This window comes from Coenobita brevimanus, chromosome 84, assembly GCF_032717465.1.
Source record: "Coenobita brevimanus isolate Jiangsu-jjx chromosome 84, ASM3271746v2, whole genome shotgun sequence".
NCBI lineage: Eukaryota > Metazoa > Arthropoda > Malacostraca > Decapoda > Coenobitidae > Coenobita > Coenobita brevimanus.
The window spans coordinates 36,053,046-36,077,783 of record NC_137037.1 but is presented as its reverse complement, the minus strand read 5'-3'; the positions used below and the strand labels follow the sequence as shown (position 1 = coordinate 36,077,783).

The following is a 24,738-nucleotide window of genomic DNA, read 5'->3' as shown; positions in this document are numbered from 1 at the left end:
TTTGTGCATTAAACTTTAACTTGTAATTTTACCTAACTCTTTTGTTTTGAACCTGGAACTTTACGGGACAGTAGTGACTCTTTAGCATTCTCTCTTAAACTGTACTTTATATTTCTCTGTGCTGGAACAATATATATATATATATATATATATATATATATATATATATATATATATATATATATATATATATATATATATATATATACACACACACACAACGCTACTCATAACACTCACCGTCGCTCCGCGAGCATGGTTGTTATGATCAACCATTTACAGAGGTCTTTTTATTTTTGGCTGAATAAAATTGTTAGCAATGGCGAAAATTAATTAAGAAAAAAAAAAGATGTCATGATACTGAAGGAGGTTAGGGGAATTTACTGCTGCCCTTGTTGCCTAGTCTTATTCACAACGATACCTGCTGAGAATCAGAAAGTTTATTGGAAGGTAGTTTCAATTTCCCTTCAATGTGTCAGTTTGTGGACAGACATGTTAGTCATAACCCTGAGGCTACTGTGCTATACACCTACACATGTCACCGCTTGGGTGCTGATACCCATCGAATATAATGAACAAAAATTAATGGTGTTTTACTCAGGTCTAATGTGATAGTGTTACCGGGGGTGAGTTAATGACATGTTTTAATGATACTCTATTTTAAATATAATCAAAAGATCATACTCTTCCCTGTCCCAGCCTGGGACTGAACTCTTACCATTTCAGACAGCAAATAAGTTATGCCAAATGGAACAGAAGCTTCAACCCCTACAGCCAGAGGAAATCCTATAAACGTATTCCTGTTACTACCAGATGATTATATTCACATTAGGAAGGATCTCTTTGCGAGAAGAAGTTCAATAGAAATAGTCTGTAGCTTCTGAAAGCTGCATAGAATCATTTATCTGGTTGTTAGAAATTAAGAGGAAAGATGTCATCGTAGTGGAGGGCTCCGGGTTTATTGTTGCAGAAAAATGTGATAAAAAAGATTTTTTACTCAGTATGTCTTCGCTCATGAAAATAAATGTCCTTTGTGCGCGGCTTGGAAATTGGAAAAGATAGAGAGGCAGGAACTGCTGTTGTTAAAAAAGCCCGATCTGTCTGGCCGATCAAACCCAGTAGTCGCAGGAAAATAACCGCCCCTGACGGGCCGTCCCACGCAGTGAACTGATATTCCCTTCCGGTAGACTGGGCTAGCCATATTTAGGCACAGGAAAGAATTTAAAAGTTTGTTAAGGAAGAAAGTACGAGGAAAGGTGAGTGGGGAAAAAAAAGAGTAAAGAACGGGCAGGTGAAGAAAGAGGGTGAAGAAAGAAGGGTGAGGAAAGGAAGGATGAGGAACGGACAGGTGAGGAAAGGAAGAGTGAGGAAAGGAAGGGTGAAAAAAGGAAGAATGAGGAAAGGAGGAAAAAAAAAAAAAGGAAAGAAGGATGAGGAAGGGAACAGTGAGGAAAGGAAGGATGAAGAAAAGAAGGATGAGGAAAGGAGAGGTAAAAAAAAGAAAAAAAAAAAAAAAAAAGGAAAAGGGGAGAGGATGGGGTAGGAAAGGAGGGTGAGGAATAGAGACATTGGAGTGGAAAGGGTAGGGGAACGAAGGGTGAGGGGTAGAGGGATTATGAAGAAATAATCAAGAGAAGGAGGGAAGTATGATGAATAGAGGGATTAGGGAAGGAGGAAATGGTATGGGGAGAAAAGATGAAGAAAGTAGGAATTAAGAGGGAAAAGTGACAGTGGTGGAATTTGGGATGGAAGGATGATACAGAGATCATGAAAGGAAAGATGAAGGAAAGAACGGTGAGGGATAGGGGAGTTAGGGAGGGAGGGGTAAGGGATAAGGGAGTTAAGGAGGAAGGGGTGAGGGATAGGAGGGTAAGGAAGGGAATGTTTAGGGTGTGGGACGAAGGAATGAAGAAAATTAAAGCACGAAGGAACAAAGAGAAGAAAGGGGAGAAGAAAGAAGAAAATATTAGAACAGGAGAAGAGCTTGGGGAGAAAACGAGGAAAATTTTCAAAGACAGCCAAAAGCAACTGCGTGAGGGAAAGAAGAAACAAGAATAAAAAAGGAGGTAGATGTAACGAAAAAAGGCCCGAAGAAGGTCGAATATACACATCAACACGTTGAATGAGAAAGATGCTAGGTAGAGACTAGGTTGGACAGGTCAGATTAGGCAGTATTAATCCCGTCAGAGGGAGGGCCTCTTTTATATTCTGTTCTTCTTTTTCCCCTCTAGACGATTTTATTCATTTCAGCAGAGATCTTTTGAACTGGAAAAGGGTTACATAATCTCTCTGAAGGGAAATATTTTTTTTTTTTTTTTTATGTGAGGAAGAAGGAACCAAAGGCAACGAGCCCGCTAAACTGGTCCTTCCAAGAGAAAAACTAAATACAAGAGAGAGCCAACTTCAAGATCCGATCATTTCGAGATGTTTGGACACACTGCGTTTGAAAGACTGGAGATCATAGGAAGCAGGAAATACAGACAGAGGGAGACAGTTCCAGAGTTGACCTGTTGCATAAATGAAGGACTGGGAGTAACGGTTAACTCTTGCATTAGAGAGTTGGACAGAAAAGGGACGAAAGTTTGCTGCTAGAAGGGTGCTACGCGCACGTCATAGAGGTGGAGGAATGCATGCAGACAGTTCAGAGGAGCAGTGACCATTGAAGTAGCGATAGAAAAGAGATAAAGATGCAACAGTGCAGCGAGGAGACAGAGGTTGAAGGGAGTCAGTAAGAGGAGGAGAGTTATTGAGGCAAAAAGCCTTTGACTCCACCCTTTTGAGAAGAGCTGTATGTGAGGACCCTCCCCACACATGAGAGTTGTACTCCACGCAGGGGCGGATAAGACCCCTGTATAGAGTCAACAATTGTGCAGGGGTAAAGAAGGAACAGAGTCGACTTAGCATACCCAATCTCTTGGAAGCAGATTTTACAAGAGATGTAATATGATCTTTCCAAGATAAGTCCCGAGTGAATGAAACCCCAAGCATGTTCAAGGATGATGCAGGATTAAGCTGAATATTATCAAACATTAGTGGATATACCTGTTGAAGATTTTGTCGGGTTGATAGGTGCAAAAACTGAGTCTTTGATGCATTAAAAACAACCAAATTATTTTTACCCCAGTCAGAGATACGAGCCAAGTCAGACATTAGGCGTGTCATACCCTCATCCCTTGTTTGCTGAAGTAACTGCTGAGATGGACTTTGCGGGAATCGAATGGAAAGGTGAAGGGTGGAGTCATCATTGTATGAGTGGATAGGGTTAGATGTACAGCTTAGAAGGTCATTGACGAATAAAAGGAAGAGAGTTGGTTGGTGATAGGACAGAGCCCTGAGGAACACCACTGTTAATAGATCTAGGAGAAGAACGATGGCCGTCTACAACAGCGGCTATAGAACAACCAGAAAGGAAGCTAGAGATGAAGGCACAGATAGAAGGATAGAAACCGTAAGAGGGCAGTTTGGAAATTAAAGATTTATGCCAGACTCGATCGAAAGCCTTTGAGATGTCAAGTGCAATGGCAAAGCTTTCGCCAAAGTCCCGAAAGGAGGATGACCAGGAGTCTGAAAGGTAGGTGAAAAGATCGCCTGTGCAGCGTCCCTGACGGAACCCATACTGACGATCAGAAAGAAGGTTGTGATAGGAAAGATCATTTAACATTTTTCTATTAAGAATAGACTCTAAAACTTTTGAGATACAGGATGTTAAAGCAATTGGACGATAGTTAGAGGGTTGGGAATGGTCACCCTTCTTTGGGACTGGCTGAATGAAAGCAAACTTCCAGCAAGAAGGAATGGTACAAGTTGATAGACCAAGGCGAAAGAGTTTACCTAGGCAAAGTATAAGCACAGAAGCACAGTTCTTGAGAACAACAGGAGGGACTCCATCGGGCCCATATGCCTTCTTAGTATTAAGGCCAGTGATGGCAGAAAATACATCATCTGAAGAAATTTTAATGTCAGCCATGAGGAAGTCAGAGAGGGGAAGTGATGGAGGAACAATACCGGAATCGTCTAAGGTGGAATCGGTGGAGAAAGTCTGAGCCAAGAGATCTGCTTTATCAGTAGAAGAAATATCTACAGAGCCATCAGAGTAGAAAAGAGGAGGGAAGGATGATGAGGTAAAGTTGTTAGAAAGGTTTTTGGCAAGGTGGCAGAAGGAGCGGAAAGAATTCGAGTTAGAGAGCTGAGAGCATTTAGTACAGATGAAATTATTTTTAGCAGAGCGAAGAACAGACTTGGCACAATTCCGGGCAGAAACATATAAAAGACTTGATTCAGGGGTGGGTTTGCTCCGGTACCTTTTATAGGCCCTTTCCTTGTTGCGGACAGCATTAGAACAAGCATGTTTAAACCAAGGCTTTCGTGCATTAGTCAAAGGATATGAGAAAGGAATGTATGCTTCCATGCCCGAGAGAATAACCTCCGTAATGCGCAAGGCACACTCAGATGGCTCCCGGACATGGAAGCAATTATCATTCCAGGGAAAAAAAAAAAAAAAAAAAAAAAAAAGTCTAAAATAATACGTCATCGAAGTGAGGAGATTAGATAAACAAAGGTATACTGAAGTAAGTCTGCATCCCATCCTGCCATAGCCATGTGACCTGTGCATGGTGTTGGGACCCGACGAGGGAATCTTGAACACACTTACTATCCAATACCTCTCGTTACTTAGATTTCCTTTTACAGGAAAAACTAGAGCCATGGGAAGATTCTGCAGTCTCATTTCCTTGTTCCTCCCGCAGAAAATATATATAACCTTGATTTCTTCCTATCGTTACTATGATTTTTACGACATAGAAGAATTGGAAAGACTCTGCATTCTTCTTGCTTTACCCCTTCCTACGACTTCAAATTAGAGGCACGACTGGAAATTGATCATAAGTTTATTCATGAATTTAGCCCTTGACCCGCCCTGTACGTGACCTAGCGACCCTTTGTCCCCATCACGTCCCACACTCACCGCACCCTCATTATGGCACGTACACACAGGTGAGGGAGGACTGGGTGGAAAGATGAGGGACATCATGGTAGGGCGGGGCGGGGTGGGGGCTGGGGTGGATTGAACGACTGAACTAAGGTGGGACAGTTTCCTTTGTAAGTGGTCAGATACATAGCTAATTATCGAGAAAGACAGACAGATACATAAATATATGTTGTTGTTGTGTCTAAACTTACCATGACGGAACTTGATGGACCGCAGGCTGAATAATCGTAAACCCTTTTCCTGCAGTTCACCATCTTCCATTAGGGGGATAACAAGGGAAACAAGTGGCATTTATATAACCTGCCTGTTATATCGGTGCCACCGCGTGAAGGGGTCCCTTTTCAGCACCACAAACATGTGTATGCATGCATACATAAATACATACACAGAAAAATACATATATAAATTCATACATACACACAAACTAAGAGATGTGTATATAAATATAAATGTAAATCTGTATATCTATCTATCCATCAATCTATCTATCAGTCTTTTTATGTATGTATCTATCTGTCTATCTATATCTATCTATCTATCTATCTATCTGTCTATGTCTATCTATCTATCTATCCATCTATTTATATCTATCTATCTATTTATCTATCTATATATATATGCAGTATATATATATATGTATATATATATGAAATGCCCATCCCTACAGGAAACCCCGGTAGGGGTGTCGCAACACCCACCCCATGGAGGACCCACGTCCCAACACCCACCCCAGTGGGAGACCACGGGGAGGCGCATAGGGCGCGAGTAAGGCCAAGGCGAGACGGGCTTATGTCCCCCACGACCTTGCGCCCCTCTTCCCCTCAACATGGCCACGAACAGGAACGCCGCCCTGGCAGACTACTCTGCAGCTGGACCAGCCCTCGCCAGGACCGGGGTGGGACTTATCCTAATAGTCCCAGGCAGCACTGCGGTGATGGCCACCGGCCATACCGGGAAGGAAGAGATGGCCACCGTATGCTCTTCTGCTGCTACCCCCTGCAGGACCACGGTGACGGCCTCTGTCTGCACCGGGATGGAAGGTACGGCCACCGTACGTCCTTTGCCTGCAGCCGCTCCTGGGAGTAGCACTGTGGTGATGGCCACTGTCCACACCGGGAAGGAAGGGACGGCCACTGTACGCCCTTCATTTGCCACCTTGGCAGGGAGCAGGACCTCAGTGACAGCCACCGTTTGTCCTTCGCCTGCTGTCCCAAGGGCCAGTGGAACCGTGGTGACAGCCACCGTCTGCACTGGAAAGGAGGGGACAGCCACCATACACCCCTCGTCCACTGCCCTTGTGACTACCACTCTGGAGGAAGTCTCTTGCTTGACTCACCACCCACCCAGATGTTGAGCAGGATGCCTTTCTCTCTCTCCCCACAAATGCAGTTCCCCAGAGGAGTTGCAGGTGGAGGAGCTCTTTTGAGGGGCCCATCACGAGTCTGGGAGTCAATGCCCTGCAGCCAGCACCCGGGCGATGCTCCCCACTGTCGGACTTTACAGGGAAGGGACACTGAAGGCAGCTCCTGAAGGCAACTCGACCCAGCTGAGACCACAGCCCCCAGATGCCCAGGGGCACCCCTGGGACTCCGGGGCATGACCTCCCCAGCCCCACCAGCAGGAAGTCCTCCTCCAGGAACAGGCAGAGGCAAGCACACCTGCTCGTCCTGTTCGGCCCTAGTCAAGAGGGCTGCCTTCCCACTGAGTCCCCACTAGGGAAGGGCCTCCCTCCACGCTGACCAGCAGCCCATTCTGGATGACTCAGCCCCTGGCAGTAGTCCTGTGCCTCCTGTGGGAGGGCACACCTGACAAGCTACCTCCCACACCTGGGCGACACCTGTAAGCAGCCCAAATCCACAGCAGCCCGGGCCAGAGTCAACTAGTCCAATTGTGTCCCCTTAACCTGACCTGTGCATCATATTAGTATTGCATCTGTTCTGTGTGTAATTAAGGTAATATTCTGTACGTGTAAGGATGGTCGACCCGAGTTTCTATGCCCTGTTCCTCTAGATCTGGTCTCGAAAGAGAACCCCAGCTCAGTAGCTAGTGTTCTAAGGACGAGAAGTCGACCTAAAAACACATAGCATAACAATATATATATATATTTGCAGAGACTTCACTTCACCGTGAAGATATGTATGCAAACTAACCACAGGAGAAATGAAAGGAGCGACAGTGAGTACTTTCGTATATTACATCTTCCGACAGAGTGAGACAGAAATGTAAAGGGTAGAGGTCTGTTATGCACACCCGCAGCAGGTAGTGGCACACAGAACAATGGATGACCTGAATTTTTACCTGCAGATTAACTTAGGGTCACCTGCAGCAGGGAGTGGAACACAACAAAGGATGACCTGAATCTAAAAAATGCACGTGACAAAGGAGGAGGGAGTAGGAGGGGAGGAAAGGGGAGTGGGAGGGAGAGGGAAGGGGAGAGGGGAGAGGGAGGAGGGGATAAATACTGCTGCTTAACTTAAGACCTAGAGGATTAATGCTTGGTGTGTCCCACACAGGTGTGACTACACCACAAGGAGATGACAGGGAACAATCACGTGTTAGTCTGGGGGATACTGCTTTAAAATTAATTCGGTTAACAATTTATCACACTTAAAATGACCATAGCTCATGTTTACATTCTTTTCATATGTGCCAGAAATTAGACAAGATTCTATTACATTTCTTTCATCTAAGCTTTTTGATCTTGCTAGAATCTTGGGGCCTGTCCAGTCAGTATGGTGATCACTGGATGCTTTGTGTTGAAATAAACCACTACTCTGTTGGGCTGTTCTTACACTATATTTATGTTGTGAGATTCTAGTTTCCAAATCTTTTCCAGATTGACCTATGTAAAATTTGTTACAGCTTTTACATGGGATTTTGTAAACAACGCCTGAATTACTGAGAGGGCGGTTTTTGATGAGGGTTTTTTTGATGGTGTTCTCATATTTGAATACTACTTGTACATTGAGTTTCCTCAGTATGTGAACAACATCAAGAAAATTTTCATGGAAGGGGAGGACAAGGGTTCTTTGAATGTTCTGGCGATCTGGCTTATTAGTTTTCCCTTCAAGGAATCGTTTCTTGGCTGTATTGTGGCACTGAGTTAGTATGCTTTGTGGATATTTTAGCTTCTTTCCAATACTCTGAATCATTTTTAGTTCATCATCTAAAAATTCTGGGTCTGAAATTCTATATGCTCTTAGGTACATGGATATGAACACAGATCTTTTTACATTAATATGATGGTTTGAATAGTAATGAACATATGACATAATATTTGTAGGTTTTCTATATACCTTAGTCTTCAAAACATTTTGGTCCCTGATGACTTTTACATCCAAAAATGGCAATTCATTATCCATTTCCATCTCATGAGTAAATTTAATCAATGGAACTAACGAATTTAATTGCAGGAGAAATTCATCAATTGGAAGACTGTTGGGCCAGAAGCACAGGATATCATCAACGTATCGGAGCCAAACTATGTTTTGCTCCTTTATGGAGGTCAGTAAATGTTTCTCAAAGTACTCCATGTAAATATTTGCCAGAACTGGGGAGAGGGGATTACCCATGGCCATACCAAATTTTTGTGTGTGCATTTTTTAGATTCAGGTCATCCTTTGTTGTGTTCCACTCCCTGCTGCAGGTGACCCTAAGTTAATCCGCAGGTAAAAATTCAGGTCATCCATTGTTCTGTGTGCCACTACCTGCTGCGGGTGTGCATAAAAGACCTCTACCCTTTACGTTTCTGTCTCACTCTGAAGATGTAATATACGAAAGTACTCACTGTCGCTCCTTTCATTTCTCCTGTGGTTAGTTTGCAATATATATATATATATTGTGGTAGGTGGGGGCGCTCACCATCCACTCACTAGATGTAGTGCTGCTCTCGGGTGTTTGCCCTTTCCTCTCCTCCATCCCTCTTTCCTTCCATCCTCTTCTGTCTTCCTTTCGTTCATTCTTTCCTTGTCCTTCTGCCTATGGGCAACTTTACACTCCCTCTTCTGTCTTTCTTTCCTTCATTCTTTTCTCTTCCTTCTGCCTGTGGGTGACTCTACACTGAGTGACAAGCCAAACGGTTTCCTGTACACCATGAAAACCATTTACTACGCTGGGTGGTAACAAAATAACTAAATTTTGGCGCCTGGTGGTTTAGTGGGTAATTATTATGCTCCAATCGGATTGAGCCGGTGAAGGTTTATATCCAAGGGATGGTTGGGGTTTATTGCTCGTGTAATGCCACTCAGGGATGAGTGAGGCTGGTCACTCTCATCTTAAATGTCAGGACCAACTGCCTAGCCCCGGGCTCCTACGCTCCTCATGGGGCAATGTAGGGTTTGATTATATATATATATATATATATATATATATATATATATATATATATATATTTATATATATATATATATATATATATATATATATATATATATATATATAAACTCATTCAGGCTCGGACTCCAATCGAGTCATTAAATACCATCCTGTACATTGCACCGTGATGCACATCGTGTCAAACAAAGGAGGACACAAGTTTCCTGCCGATGTGGGTCACATTTTTTTTTTTTTTTTCCCCGATTCGTATCATGGCATGCTTTACAGGTTGTTAAACAATCCAACAACTCAAACCACCTGTGCCTGAGGGGGTAAATATAAATACATATTTATATATAAATACATAAATATATATATATATATATATATATATATATATATATATATATATATATATATATATATATCATCCATTCATTCATTGCCAGACGCCATGTATCCCACACGGGGTGGCCAAGGGCTTAGAGTTAATTGTTTTACAGGGAGGGGCACTAATCCTCCACCAACCCCACTTGACACGTAGGGATGCCAACAGCATCTGGGTGTTCCCAGGCGGTCACCCATCCAAGTACTAACGAGACCCAACGTTGCTTAACTTCGCTGATCGGACGGGAAGCGGTGTACTCAACGTGATATATATATATATATATATCGGCAAGTTAAAAAAGCCAGTTCTGTGGATGCCTCTCTGTCCATGCGTGGGTAATAGACCCTAACCCACAAGCTGAATGAGAATGGCTGTACAAATCCTTACCATGTGGCAGAAATCACCCGGCCACCCAGGCCGGCCTGTGGATTCAAAAAAGTCCCTTGGCTAAGTCACTGACATCTCTGTCCACATGCTGGTAATAGAGCATAACTCACAATCTGAGCAATAATGGCTGTTCAGATCCCTACCGTATGGTCAAACTCCCCTTGGCCGCCAAGATTAGTTGGAAACTCCTGGCCATGCATAACCCTCTGCCCCCTTACAGAATGGTCAAAGTCGCATTGCCGTCTGGGTTACTCGGCCACTCATTAGGCCCATGATGTATGGGGACCCAGTTTTTCTGCCACGTTGTGACATTTGCCTGGGCAGCAAAAAGGACTCTTGTGTTCATAGGTCAATGTGCTGATTTTTGCTTTCTTGCTCATAGCCAAGTGTGGGTAGAGACAAGGCAATGCCATTCATTCCCAAGCACTACCTCACCTCAGTTCCCGCCTTTGTCTCACTGCATGTGGACATGCTTGGCTGAGGTAAAACAATGGCAGCTTCCATTGTTGCATTTGTGGTAGTGCCATACCTTCTGCAGGCCTTCATTCTCCTCTGTGGTGGTCTCGCATGTGTGAAGGTGGCCCCATCACCACCTGAGCAATGACTCTGTTGAAGAAGTGTAAGATACTGGGCAAGGTTGATGCAGGCTGGCCAATTTCAAGCAGTCTGCATGAATTTGACTTGCCCCACTCAACTTTGTGTGATACTGAGAAATCACAGGTCAAGCTGACTCAGTACAGACAGGACTACAGCAATACCACTAGGAAAGGTGACCGGAGGGTGATGTCCCAGCTCTGCTACGCCATCACTGACTGGTTGACTTTGGTTTGGTTCCACCAGCAACGGGGTGCTGGCATGCTTGTATGTGGGACCAAGTTGAAGGCTGCAGCTCAGACGTTTGCATGCCTGCACAAGGTGCACAACCTCAAGGCATTCAAGGGTTGGCTCTTCCAGTTCAAACTTCAACATGGACTTAAAGGCTGTATGGCACTCTGCGAGGCTTTGGATGCGACAGTGGAGGATGTTGAGCCATTTCACCACAAAGTGCAGCGCCTGATTGAGAAGGAAGGCCTTTTTCTCGGTCAGGTGTACAATGCTGACGAAACTGGCCTGTTCTTCCGCTCCATGCACACCAACACCCTGGCAGAAGAGACGGAGAAGACTGTGACTGGTCAGAAGTCTTCTGACCAGCTTGTCTCAGTGTTGTGCTGTGCCAGAAAGGGATGCACTGCCTCAGACCAGTTGTTGTTGGAGATGCAAAGCAGCCACGTTGTATCCAGTTGTTGATGGATAGCCTGCCTGTTGTGTGACACCATTCTTTGAAGGCCTGGTTTACCACAATGATCCTCAGAGATTAGTTCCACAGACACTTTGTCAGGAAGGTTATCCATTATCAGACAGAGGAGCTTGGTAACCCTCCTGGCCAGGAGAAGGCTGTCCTGATCCTTGACAATGCCCCTGTGCATCCATCGGAGAAGGATTTGGTTGACGATGACGACCGTATTAGATGCATGTTTCTGCCACCTAATACGACTGCTCTCATTCAACCAATGCACCACGGAGATATCATGGCAACCAAGAGACTGTACTGTTAGAGGTTCCTCAATGAGGTGATGGTCGTGCTTGAAGATGAGGAAGGGGTCAACACATGTGGGAGGCAGACCTTGGAGAATCTGCAGCGTTACAACATCAAGTCTGCAGTTTTCAACTGGGCCATTGCTTGGAAGGAAGTCTCAATCAAAACCTTGGAAAGTGGTTGGTCTTGGTCTTGCCTCCTTCAGGGATGCGAGGCTGTGTATGACTTTAAAGGATTTGACATGGACGATTTCCATGTTTGGCTACGATAGGTAGGGAAGGATGTGGATGTCGATGACGTGAGGGATTGGCTGGAGGATGACAGTGGCGATTCAGGTTATCAGACGTTGTCTGATGAGGAGATCGCCGCTGCTGACACAGGATAGCAACGAGGATGAGGTACCCTGACTCTGACCACCCCTCCACTCCATCATTCCCTCATCTTGGTGCTCTTTGGGCCGGCATTGAGCAGGTGCTCGAATATGTGTGCATCCTCAATGTGACAGGGAGTTGGTGCCGCTTAAGTTGGCCATGGATCTGAGAGCAGTCAAGCATGCTGTCATCCTCCAACAAAATCGCAGCACCTATCATCAGACGAAGATCAACTCCTTTTTCAAGCCCGTCACCCTCAAGAGTGCCATCCCCTTCTCCCCACTACTACTACCACTACCCGCCCAGTCACAGTCTTCACTCTCGGACCCACAACCAAGAACGTGGACATCCGCTGAGTCGCTGTTAGACGTGAACTTGCGGCTATCTTCAGAGAGTTCTGAGGTGGATAGGGCTCCATCACCTCGTTGCACATCCCCTCTATTAGGTCGGCTTCAACAGGTAATGGAGGAGAAGGAGTTGGAGTTTTTGACCTTTGTTAGGTGGCTGTGTTAGCCACAAGACAACATGGGATACCCGTAAACTTATCACAACCTGGTGGGTCAACGCCTGTCTGCCGTTCACTAGGTGGTAGGTGTACTGTGTTTTTCTTTAATATTTTTTATTGTTTATGCACCGATTTCATTGTGTTTAGGATTACACTGCTTATTCCATATGTGTTTTGATGTCTAAAAATAGCCAAAAGATCGCATAACTCTGCCAAAATTAGGAGGCGTGCTGTGCATATTGATATGTTTTCTGTTTTTGTTGTTGTTTATGCATTGTTTTCTTAGTGTTTAAGGTTACACTGTATATTGCAATATGTGTTTTGATGTCTAAAAACGGCCGAAAGACCTCAGAACATTGCAAAATTAGGAGGGGTACTGTACATATTGGTAGGGTTTTGCTTTTGTTGTTGTTGTTGTTAATTATGCACTGTTTTCTTAGTGTATAGGATTATACTGCATATTGGAATGTGTGTTTTGATGTCTTAAAACAGCCGAAAGACAGCAGAACTGCCAAAAATAGGAGGGGGACTGTGCATTTTGTTTATTTTGTTTATGCATTGTTTTCTTAGTGTTTAGGATCACATTGCATATTGCAATGTGTGTTTTGTTGTTTAAAAACAGCCAAAAGACCGCAGAACACTGCTAAATTTACAGTAGGAGGGGTACTGTACATATTGATAAGGCTTTGCATATTTCTTTTTTTACCCATACTTGTCCTGGAATGGCTCGGGAACGGGTACTGTTTTCACTCTGTCTATTTGTTTGTCTGTCTGTCTGTATGTCTGTTGACAACTTTATGGGAAAACTACTGGTGCAATTTAGACTAAAATTACAGGGGTGATGGACCATGACCTTCTGATCACCTGATTAAATTTGGGGTCATACTAGGAGAAGGCCTAGACAGTAGGCCCCCAAAATGTAAAAAAAAAAAAAAAAAAAAGGGGGGGTTAAGAAATCGTTTTTTCGCCATAACTCCTTTCAAATTCGCCATAAAGCCTGCCCGTATTCGCAAGGAAATGCACGATGATCTCTAATATATATATATATATATATATATATATATATATATATATATATAGTGCTGAAATGGCGATTTTCACCACCCCTCCCCACAAAAGCTGGTAAACTTTTCGGATTCGTCTTACCACATTTCACTAAACATGTGAGTATATCCAGTTTGACCTCTGATCGCAAAAAACACATTAGCAGGTTCATTTTAAAAAATGAGAAAGATGCTTTGGGGGATTAGCTGAAGGAATAATTTGTACTAAGTTTGAATCGAAGAACCCAAAGAATGACACTAAAGTGAAAGATGTTTGGAAGAAAGAAATAAAAAAAAAATGTAAATAGAGTATGGTGTTCAGCATAAGGTGAAGACTGTAATAACAGGCAAATGCTGTGACTGGATGTGAACAAATAAAATGAAAGAGACTCAAATAGCCTGACAGTAATTAGAGATGGGGCATACGAGAAGGCTGACAAGTATGGTGGCATTCAGGCGGAGAGGCAGGTGTATGAAGGGAAGGGAGGCAGGAGTGCGGAGAGAAGAAAGGTAGGCTTGTAGAGAGATGACATTTTTTTTTTTAACTCTGGCAACAAGAAAATCCTTTTCGTAGATGTTCTAAGGATGATAGGAATCATTTTGGAAATTACTTTAAGGGGGGTGTATGGGAATATAATCCATCAAACATGAGCTAGGGTGCACGCGCTTTTGGGGTGTGCGAAACATCATAATTAGTGCTGCAAACGTGCTTTCCAGGTCATTAGTTTATTTGCACAACTATGCTAATTTCATATTTTTAATAATTATGTAGTTTTCTGCTTCCTTCGTTTAAATTTTACTGGTGTATTATTCAGATCTTTTACTTCTGCTATCTCCTATTGTCATTGATGTCTTCACATCACTGGCCAATTTGATATTAGTGATTCCACTTTGCCCCTTAAAAATCTGTCAAATGTATTCACGAACGTCAACGAGTTCAACACATCCATTCAAAGCACAGTCATGGATTTTATTACTACAAGACAATCATTTTCTGCTTTCTCCGAGAAAATAAATTTGGATAAAGCACACTGAATAATGAAATTTTGTTGACTTTGCTTCATTCGATGAGGTTGCTGTATGGAAGAAGAATTGCTCATCACTTGTGAAGGTAAAGAACGGCTACAGGACCTACTGTAATGTAGTCCTTCCAAAGGTACACTATTGAGAGATTTCGTGGAATAGAGATAGGTGCCAGATTCAGTAATATTCAACCATGGGTGATAGTGACAAAGATGACCTTGCTGAATTGCAGAACAATGAAAATTTTCAAATTAAATTTATGGAACAAAATCAGATATTTTAAAGTGTCCAGCTCGAAACATTATCTCTGTTAACAAAGAAATCTCTGGAGATCATTGTTACAGCTGAGAAATGAATGGCCCGACACGATCCGACCCAACCCTACACAACACGGCCCGACCGTGATGGTTTTCAAAGGCTAATAACTTTTCTACTGCATGAGATACAGAAGAGATTCATTCAGCAGGTAGTAGATACATCCAATAGATTTTATATTTAGCTATATATACTGTATACTCACGAGAACAAAGAAACCCCCTGGAATTCCAGCTCTCTAAGGGAATGTACTGAGGGCTTCAATTGACATGCTCCACTATGATTTCAAATTAAAACAAGTTTTCCTGTTGTAGCACAATGTTTTCTTGCATGAATTCTAACAATTAGATATCGGATATTACGCACATAATTTTACTTTTTTTTTTTTTTTTTTTTTTTTTTTTGTTAAAGGGGCGAAATCAACAAGGAAAATCGTCCCATTTCTGGGTTTTATCATTCGATCAATAGCCAAGCGTTTACTGATGACACGGCAAAGCCGGGAGCAGAGAACTGAACATTGCGCGTGTGATAAGTGGTACAACGCCTGGCTATATGCACATCCAGAGAAAAATGTGAGAAAGAGAAAAATATTCTAGCTCATTTATTCTTCTGTTATTGTTCGACTGCCTCAACAGAAACGTCGATAGTGTATACCAAGATGAAATTATGATGATATGTATATCTATAAACGCTCGCTCGTTCGTCACGTTCATAAAGCACGCTTTACTGGTTCATTCTGTGACCAAGTACTTCTACAAGTCAGGCTTAATAACGCTCCTGCACATAAAAAACGTTCTGTATATCAGACAGTTTGAACTGAATATCACCATATCTAAGTTTACTTAGCTGCCAGGTTGTTGTTGCTGTTGTTGTTGTTGTTGATCAACCCTAGTCTGTCTGGCCGAGGAGACCCATCAACCACAGGCAAGCAACTGCACCTACAGGGTTGTCCTGTGTAGTGAACCAATGTTCCCTTATGGTTGACGACGCCTCGCCACAGCGATGCAGAGGGAATAGTGTGAAGGTTTGGTTTCTGGATGAACGTCGCATTTGCGTCTCTTCACAGAGTTAACAGGGGCAACATACCAGGCTCCACTTCATCTCGTTATCTGGTTATATGGTTACCAACCAGCACTGTATTGTGAATACTTTCCTAAGTTACAAGAATCATTAGGTTTGTCACTAAGTGTAGACCCACCTGAAGTAGAAAGAAGAGTAATATAGAGTGACAGGAAGAAAAAGATGCAGATAGAATAGAGATGGTCAAACACAGACAGAATGAGAAAGGGGAAGTAAGTGGATGATGGTAGCCATCACCTATATTGGTTTTGTTTTGTTCATATAAATCTTCAGAAAAATATTTTTCAGAACAAATGTTACAGTGCATTTCTATGTTTCCACTCAGTTAATAATAATATATTAAACATTCGCAGGTTCAGAAGAGAGAAATATATATATATATACATACATATATATATATATATATATATATATATATATATATATATATATATATATATATATATATATATATATATATAACAGAACTGTACCTAACTGACAATTTCACCCAGTGCATTTTTTATGTAGGAAAGAAGAAACCAAAGGCCAGACGCCCGTAAAACTTTTCAGTTCAAGAAAAGCAAAAAGAAGATAACAGCCAAATTTGAGATCTGTTCATTTAGAGGTGCCTCGAGACACTGAGTTTGAAAGCCTGGAGGTCATAGGCAGTAGGGAATACAGACAGAGGAAGACAGTTCCAGAGTTGACCTGTTGCATACGTGAAAGACTGGGAATAACTATTAAATCTTGCATTAGAGAGTTTGACAGAAATGGGATGGGAACTCGTTGATAGACGGTGGTTGCACACCCGCCGTAGTAGTGGTGGGATGCAGGAAAACAGTTCAAAGGAGCAGTGACCATCTTAGTAGAGATAGTAAATGAGATAAAGATGCAACAGTGTGACGTAGAGACAGAGGTTGAAAGGAGACAGTAGGAGGAGGAGAGTTCATGAGATGAACCTTTCACTCCATGTTGAGAAGAGCTGTATGTGGGGAGGCTCCCCACACATGAGAGTTGTAGTCTACACAGGGACGAATCAAACCCATGTATAGAGTCAACAACTGTAAAGGGGTAAAGAAGGCAAGGAGTCGGCTTAGCACATCTAATCTCTTGGAAGCAGATTTAACAAGAGAGGTAATATGATCTTTCCAAGATAAATCCCAAGGAAATTAAACCTTAAGTACGTTTAGATACGATACAGGAATGAGGTGGATATTGCTAGAAATTAGTGGATACTCCTGCAGAAGATTTTGGCTGTTTGAAAGATGTAAGAACTGAGTCTTTGAACCGTTAAAAACAAGATTACTTTTACCCCAGTCAGAGATATGAGTCAAATAAGACATTAGGTGTGCCAAAGCCCCATCCCTTGTTCGTTCAAGAAAGTATCTATCTATCTATTGCCAGACGCCTCAATCCCGTTTGGGGTGGCCACAAACAAATCGCCTCCAAGTCGCCCTGTCCCCCGCCATTTCACTGCCCTGCTCCCAACTCACACCCCCCTCTCTCATATACCTCTCCACCCCATCCCTCCATCTCATCCTCGGCCTCCCCCTCCCTCTTCCCCACTCCACCTCACTCACATACACTCTCTTTGTCAGTCTTTCACCCTCCATCCTCTCCACATGGCCAAACCACCTCAGTGTGTTCCTCATAACGCTCCCTATCACATCCACATCCACACCACAACGCTCCTTTATATCCTCATTCGTCAGCCTGTCTCTCCACGTGACTCCACAGGCTCCTCTTAAATAACTCATTTCCACTGCTCTCACTCTTGGCTTGTGTCCTTCCAACAACGTCCAAGCTTCACTTCCGTACGTTAGAGTTGGTATCACAATACTGTCATGTAGTAACTTTTTCATTTCCATGCTCACTTCCCTGTTTCTTATCACTGCTTTCAAAGAACCAGCAACCTTTCTTCCCTGCTGTACCCTTTCAAGCACTTCACCCTCCAAACCTCCATCCTTACTCATCACACTACCCAAATACTTAAACGTACTCACATTTCCCAATTCCTCACCATCCAACCTCGCTGTACATTCACTAACTTCACCTCTCTCAAAGACCATCACTTTACTCTTCCCTACATTCACCTTTAGGTTCCGTTTCATACACACTCTCTCAAACTCATCCACCAAGCCTTGCAGCTCCCCTTTGTCTTCACTCAACAACACAGTATCATCTGCAAACAACAGTACAGGGAGTTTCCAAACACTATCCTCTCTCACCAGGGCCACTCCAACATCCACTACCCTACCTTGTACCTCTTTTATTACCCCATCCATGTACAGATTGAACAACCATGGAGACATGACACATCCCTGTTTCAAACCAACTTTCAAAGAGAAAAATTCACTTAGTTCACCATCCACACGCACTGCAGCCTTCGCACCATCGTACATACTCTTCACAGCATTCAACAACTTCCCATCTACTCCATATATTCTTAACACTTTCCACAATCCTTGTCTATCCACCCTGTCATATGCTTTCTCCAAATCCATGAAAGCCGTATACAACTTCTTTCCCTTCTCTAGAAACTTTTCCACTAAAGATCTAAGAATGAATATCTGATCTACACAACCTCTTCCCTTCCTAAAGCCTCCCTGTTCTTCTCCAACTAATTTCTCTGTTCTTTCTCTAACTCTGTCTATAAGTATCCTACCATACACTTTTCCTATTATACTAAGAAGACAAATGCCCCTATGATTACCACACACTTCTTTTTCCCTTTTTCCTTTGTACAAGGGAATAATTATACCTGACTTCCAATCCTCCGGGACTCTACCTTCCTCCCAGGCCAATCTGCACATCTTCCACATCCATTCTACTACTATCTCTTCCCCATGCTTCAGCATTTCACCACACACTCCATCAATTCCTGGGGCTTTCCCCAATTTAACTTTCTTTATTGCTTCCACAACTTCTATCCTACTGATTTCTTCCTGTCTTCTCACCTCCCTCCTTCTCCCAGCCATTCCCCAGCCACTTATACTCGCATTACTTCCATCCTCTACGTTCAACAATTCCTTAAAGTGTTCTCTCCATCTGCTCACTTTTTCTCCCTTCTCCACTAGTAATCTACCATTTTTGTCTTTCACTCCCCTGCTAACTTCACTTCCACCCTGTCTTACTCTTTTCACTTCTCTCCAGAACATTTTCTTACAGTCCCTCCACTTTACACTCAAATTCCTTCCAAATTCCTCATCCACTCTCTTCTTACTCTCTCTTACTAATCTTTTCACCTCTCTCTTTCTTTCCACATATAACTCTCTCTTCCGCCTCTCAACTTCTTCCACGCCCCTATTTCTCATCAATTCATTGTATGCTTTCTTCTTTTGTGCCACAGCCTGTTTCACCTCTTCCGTCCACCACGCTGTTCCTTGCACCCCCCTCCGTCTTCTCTTCCTTCCACACACCACATCACATGCTGCACATATTTCTTCTGTAAATATCTTACACACACCTTCCACGTCTCCCATCTGCTCCAATTCATATTTGCCCAATCGTTCCTCCACTTCTCTCTTATACTCTGCCTTTTTCTCATCCTCTTGTAACCTTTCCACTCTCCTTGCAACTACTCCTTCCTCTCGTCTTTCTCTTCTATTCCTCCATCTTACTTGCATCCTAATTCTGGCCACCACCAAGTAGTGGTCAGAAAGTCCACTCCCCCAACCTCTATACACTCTTGCATCCTTTACACATCTTCGCATCCTTTCATCCTATCTATCTATCTATTGCCAGACGCCTCAATCCCGTTTGGGGTGGCCACAAACAAATCGCCTCCAAGTCGCCCTGTCCCCCGCCATTTCACTACCCTGCTCCCAACTCACACCCCCCTCTCTCATATACCTCTCCACCCCATCCCTCCATCTCATCCTCGGTCTCCCCCTCCCTCTTCCTCCCTCCACCTCGCTCACATACACTCTCTTCGTCAGTCTTTCACCCTCCATCCTCTCCACATGGCCAAACCACCTCAGTGTGTTCCTCACAACGCTTCCTATCACATCCACATCAACACCACAACGCTCCTTTATATCCTCATTCGTCAGCCTGTCTCTCCACGTGACTCCACAAGCTCCTCTTAAATAACTCATTTCCACTGCTCTCACTCTTGACTTGTGTCCTTCCAACAACGTCCAAGCTTCACTTCCGTACGTTAGAGTTGGTATCACAATACTGTCATGTAGTAACTTTTTTACTTCCATGCTCACTTCCCTGTTTCTTATCACTGCTTTCAAGGAACCAGCAACCTTTCTCCCCTGCTGTACCCTTTCAAGCACTTCACCCTCCAAACCTCCATCCTTACTCATCACACTACCCAAATACTTAAACGTACTCACATTTTCCAATTCCTCACCATCCAACCTCGCTATACATTCACTGACTTCACCTCTCTCAAAGACCATCACTTTACTCTTCCCTACATTCACCTTTAGGTTCCGTTTCTTACACACTCTCTCAAACTCATCCACCAAGCCTTGCAGCTCCCCTTCATCTTCACTCAACAACACAGTATCATCTGCAAACAACAGTACAGGGAGTTTCCAAACACTATCCTCTCTCACCAGGGCCACTCCAACATCCACTACCCTACCTTGTACCTCTTTTATTACCCCATCCATGTACAGATTGAACAACCATGGAGACATGACACATCCCTGTTTCAAACCAACTTTCAAAGAGAAAAATTCACTTAGTTCACCATCCACACGCACTGCAGCCTTAGCACCATCATACATACTCTTCACAGCATTCAACAACTTCCCATCTACTCCATATATTCTTAACACTTTCCACAATCCTTGTCTATCCACCCTGTCATATGCTTTCTCCAAATCCATGAAAGCCGCATACAACTTCTTTCCCTTCTCTAGAAACTTTTCCACTAAAGATCTAAGAATGAATATCTGATCTACACAACCTCTTCCCTTCCTAAAGCCTCCCTGTTCTTCTCCAACTAATTTCTCTGTTCTTTCTCTAACTCTGTCTATAAGTATCCTACCATACACTTTTCCTATTATACTAAGAAGACAAATGCCCCTATGATTACCACACACTTCTTTTTCCCCTTTTCCTTTGTACAAGGGAATAATTATACCTGACTTCCAATCCTCCGGGACTCTACCTTCCTCCCAGGCCAATCTGCACATCTTCCACATCCATTCTACTACTATCTCTCCCCCATGCTTCAGCATCTCACCACACACTCCATCAATTCCTGGGGCTTTCCCCGATTTAACTTTCTTCATTGCTTCCACAACCTCTATCCTACTGATTTCTACCTGTCTTCTCACCTCCCTCCTTCTCCCAGCCATTCCCCAGCCACTTATACTCGCATTACTTCCATCCTCTACGTTCAACAATTCCTTAAAGTGTTCTCTCCATCTGCTCACTTTTTCTCCCTTCTCCACTAGTAATCTACCATGTTTATCTTTCACTCCCCTGCTAACTTCACTTCCACCCTGTCTTACTCTTTTCACTTCTCTCCAGAACATTTTCTTACAGTCCCTCCACTTTACACTCAAATTCCTTCCAAATTCCTGATCCACTCTCTTCTTACTCTCTCTTACTAATCTTTTCACCTCTCTCTTCCTTTCCACATATAACTCTCTCTTCTGCCTCTCAACTTCTTCCACGCCCCTATTTCTCATCCATTCATTGTATGCTTTCTTCTTTTGTGCCACAGCCTGTTTCACCTCTTCAGTCCACCACGCTGTTCCTTGCACCCCCTCCGTCTTCTCTTCCTTCCACACACCACATCACATGCTGCACATATTTCTTCTGTAAATATCTTACACACACCTTCCACGTCTCCCATCTGCTCCAATTCATATTTGCCCAATCGTTCCTCCACTTCTCTCTTATACTCTGCCTTTTTCTCATCCTCTTGTAACCTTTCCACTCTCCTTGCAACTACTCCTTCCTCTCGTCTTTCCCTTCTTCTATTCCTCCATCTTACTTGCATCCTAATTCTGGCCACCACCAAGTAGTGGTCAGAAAGGCCACTCCCCCAACCTCTATAAACTCTTGCATCCAATATACATCTTCGCATCCTTTCATCCACACACACATAATCAATCATTGCCTTCCTTTCATTCAGTTCACCACCAACCCTTCTCATCACTCGCCATGTATACCTGTGGATCATTTTATGCCTGAAGAGGGTATTGGCTATTACCAACCCCCTCCCAGCACAGATGTCCACTAACGCACTCCCATTCTCATCTACCTCACCAGTCACACCCCACTCACCAACTATTCCATCCACCTTCACATTACCAACTTTACCATTCATATCACCAATCAAAAACACTCTCTCATTCCTTCCAAACTTTTCCATGCACACGTCCACATTTGTCCAGAACTCTTCTCTCACTCTTCTAGCACGATCTTGCGTTGGCGCATACACACACACACAATCGCCCACATTTGTATTCCAACTTTCAACTTTACCCACACAATCCTTGACCCAACTGATCCATACTGTCTTATGCTCTTCTTCCATCTTTTACTCAAGAAACTACTGAGATGAACGCTGTGAGAAGCGAATGGAAAGATCATGGGTGGAGTCATCAGCGTGTGAGTGGATAGGGTTAGATGTACAGCTCAGAAGGTCATTGATGAATAAAAGGAAGAGAGTTGGTGATAGGACAGAGCCCTGAGGGACACCACTTTCCATAGCTTTACAAGAACAGTGATTGTCTTCAAAAGCGGCTACTGAAGGACCAGAAAAGAAGCTAGAGATGAAAGCACCGATAGAAGGATAGAAAAGGTAAGTGGGCAGTCTGGAATTTAAAATTTTTATGCAAGACTCGATCTAAAGCCTTTGAGATGTCCAGTGCAAAGGCAAAACTTTTGCCAAAGTCCCGAATGGAGGATGACCAGGAGTCTGAAAGGTAGGTGAGAACATCGCCAGTGGAGCATCCTTAATGGAACCCATACTCACAGAAGATTGTGATAGGAAAATTGCTTTAAAGTTTTTTGGTTAAGAACGGACTCAAAAAGTTTTGAAATTCAGGATATTAATGCAACTGGGCAATAATTAAAGGGCTAGGAATAGTCACCCTTCATTGGGACAGGGTGAATGAGAGCAAACTTCAAGCAAGAAGAAAAGGTACAAGTTGACATAGTCGAAAGAGTTTTCCTAGGCGAGGTTTAAGCACGGAAGCAGTTCTTGAGGACAATAGGTTGGACCCCATCCGGCCCATGTGCCTTATTACCTCTGCCAAGGAGGTTAGGTTTTAGCCCTCGTTTGTTTGTTTGTCTGTCTGTCTATTAGCAGGATTACTCCAAAAGTTATGAACGGATTTTGATGAAATTATGTGAAAAGAGTGGGCCATGAACCAAGGAAGAAAAAAAATAAATTTGATGGAGGATCCGGATCAGGATCAGGAGTATCCTGAACAATATCTCCAAGAGTTCTAAATGAATTTGAATGAAATTTTCTGGAAAGGTTGGCCATGGCCCAATAAAGACTTGAACTAATTTGGGGTGGATCCAGATCCGGATCCAGAGCCTATATCCACGGATCCTAATCCGGATCCGGATCCTTTTCACTGGAAATGGCATTGGCGGAGATATGCGCTCTGAGTGTCTTCTAGTTAGTATTGAGGCCAGCGATGACAGAAAATACATCAGTTAAAGTACTTTTAGTGTCAGTCACGAGGAAGTCACAGGTGGGAAATAATGGAGGAACAGCACCGGCACTGTGTAAGCAGGAATTGGAGGAGAAAGTCTGAGCAGAGAGTTCTGTTTTATCAATAGAAGAAACAGCAACAGAACCATTAGGATGGAAAAGAGGAGGGAAGGATGGTGAGATAAAGCTGTTAGAAAGATTTTTGGCAGACTGCCAGAAGAAGCGGGAAGTTTTTGAGTTGGGGAATTCAGAGCATTTAGTATGCATGAAATTATTATTAGCAGAGCGAAGAACAGACTTAGCATGATTCCAGGCAGAAACATAAAAGAGATGAGATTCAGGGGTGAGTTGGCCCTGTTACCTTTTGTAGACCCTCTTTTTGTTGTGGACATCATTAGAACAAGTGTGATATAACTTTTTTTTTTTTTTACGTTAGTCACAGGATAAGACGATGGAATGTATGTTCTATGCCCGGAAGAATAACCTCTGCAATGCGTGAGATACAAAGAGATGGCTCTCGGCTATGAAGGCAACGATCATTCCAGGAAAAATCAAAGAAGTACTGCCTGAGGGCCTCTCAATCAACATCTCCAAAGTGGGACAGCTGCCGCATCTTGGGAGGGTCCACAGGCCTTAATGGAGTGACTGGACAGGCTAAGGTGATAAGGTGGTGATCAGAGGAGCCCTACAGAGAGAAAAGATTAATACTATAAGTAGAAGGAGTAGTTGTAAGAAAGAAGTCAAGCATGTTGAACCTTTCTCCAAGGTGGTCAGGGATATGGGTAGGGTGCTGTACAAGCTGCTCTATGTCATTAAGGATAGAAAAGATGTAGGCTTTTTCACCAGGTGGATCAGTGAAGTGAGAGGAGAGCCAATGGTGGTGGTGAACATTGAAATCTCCAAGAATGGAGATTTCAGAGAAAAGAGAAACTGATAGGATGTGTTCCATCTTAAAAGTATGATAGTCAATGAATTTTTCATAGTATAATTAAGAGATAACAGTGCAGATATATTTGGTCAAAGAACGACAGGATAGCCGAAGCCAGAGAGTAGAGAATTCAGAAGAATGAAGTTCAGGAACACGAGAGCAAGATATGTTGTTGCACACATAATCACAACAGCAATCTT

The 24,738-nt window shown here is 43.2% G+C and overlaps 1 protein-coding gene and 1 pseudogene across 1 annotated transcript in view; both read right to left on the bottom strand.

Moving 5' to 3' along the window:
* LOC145410127 (lachesin-like) overlaps positions 1-24,738 on the bottom strand; it is a 128,305-nt gene that overhangs the window by 48,801 nt on the left and 54,766 nt on the right. The gene's annotated exons all lie outside the window — the stretch shown is intronic.
* On the bottom strand, positions 9,849-9,968 carry LOC145410252 (5S ribosomal RNA; annotated as a pseudogene).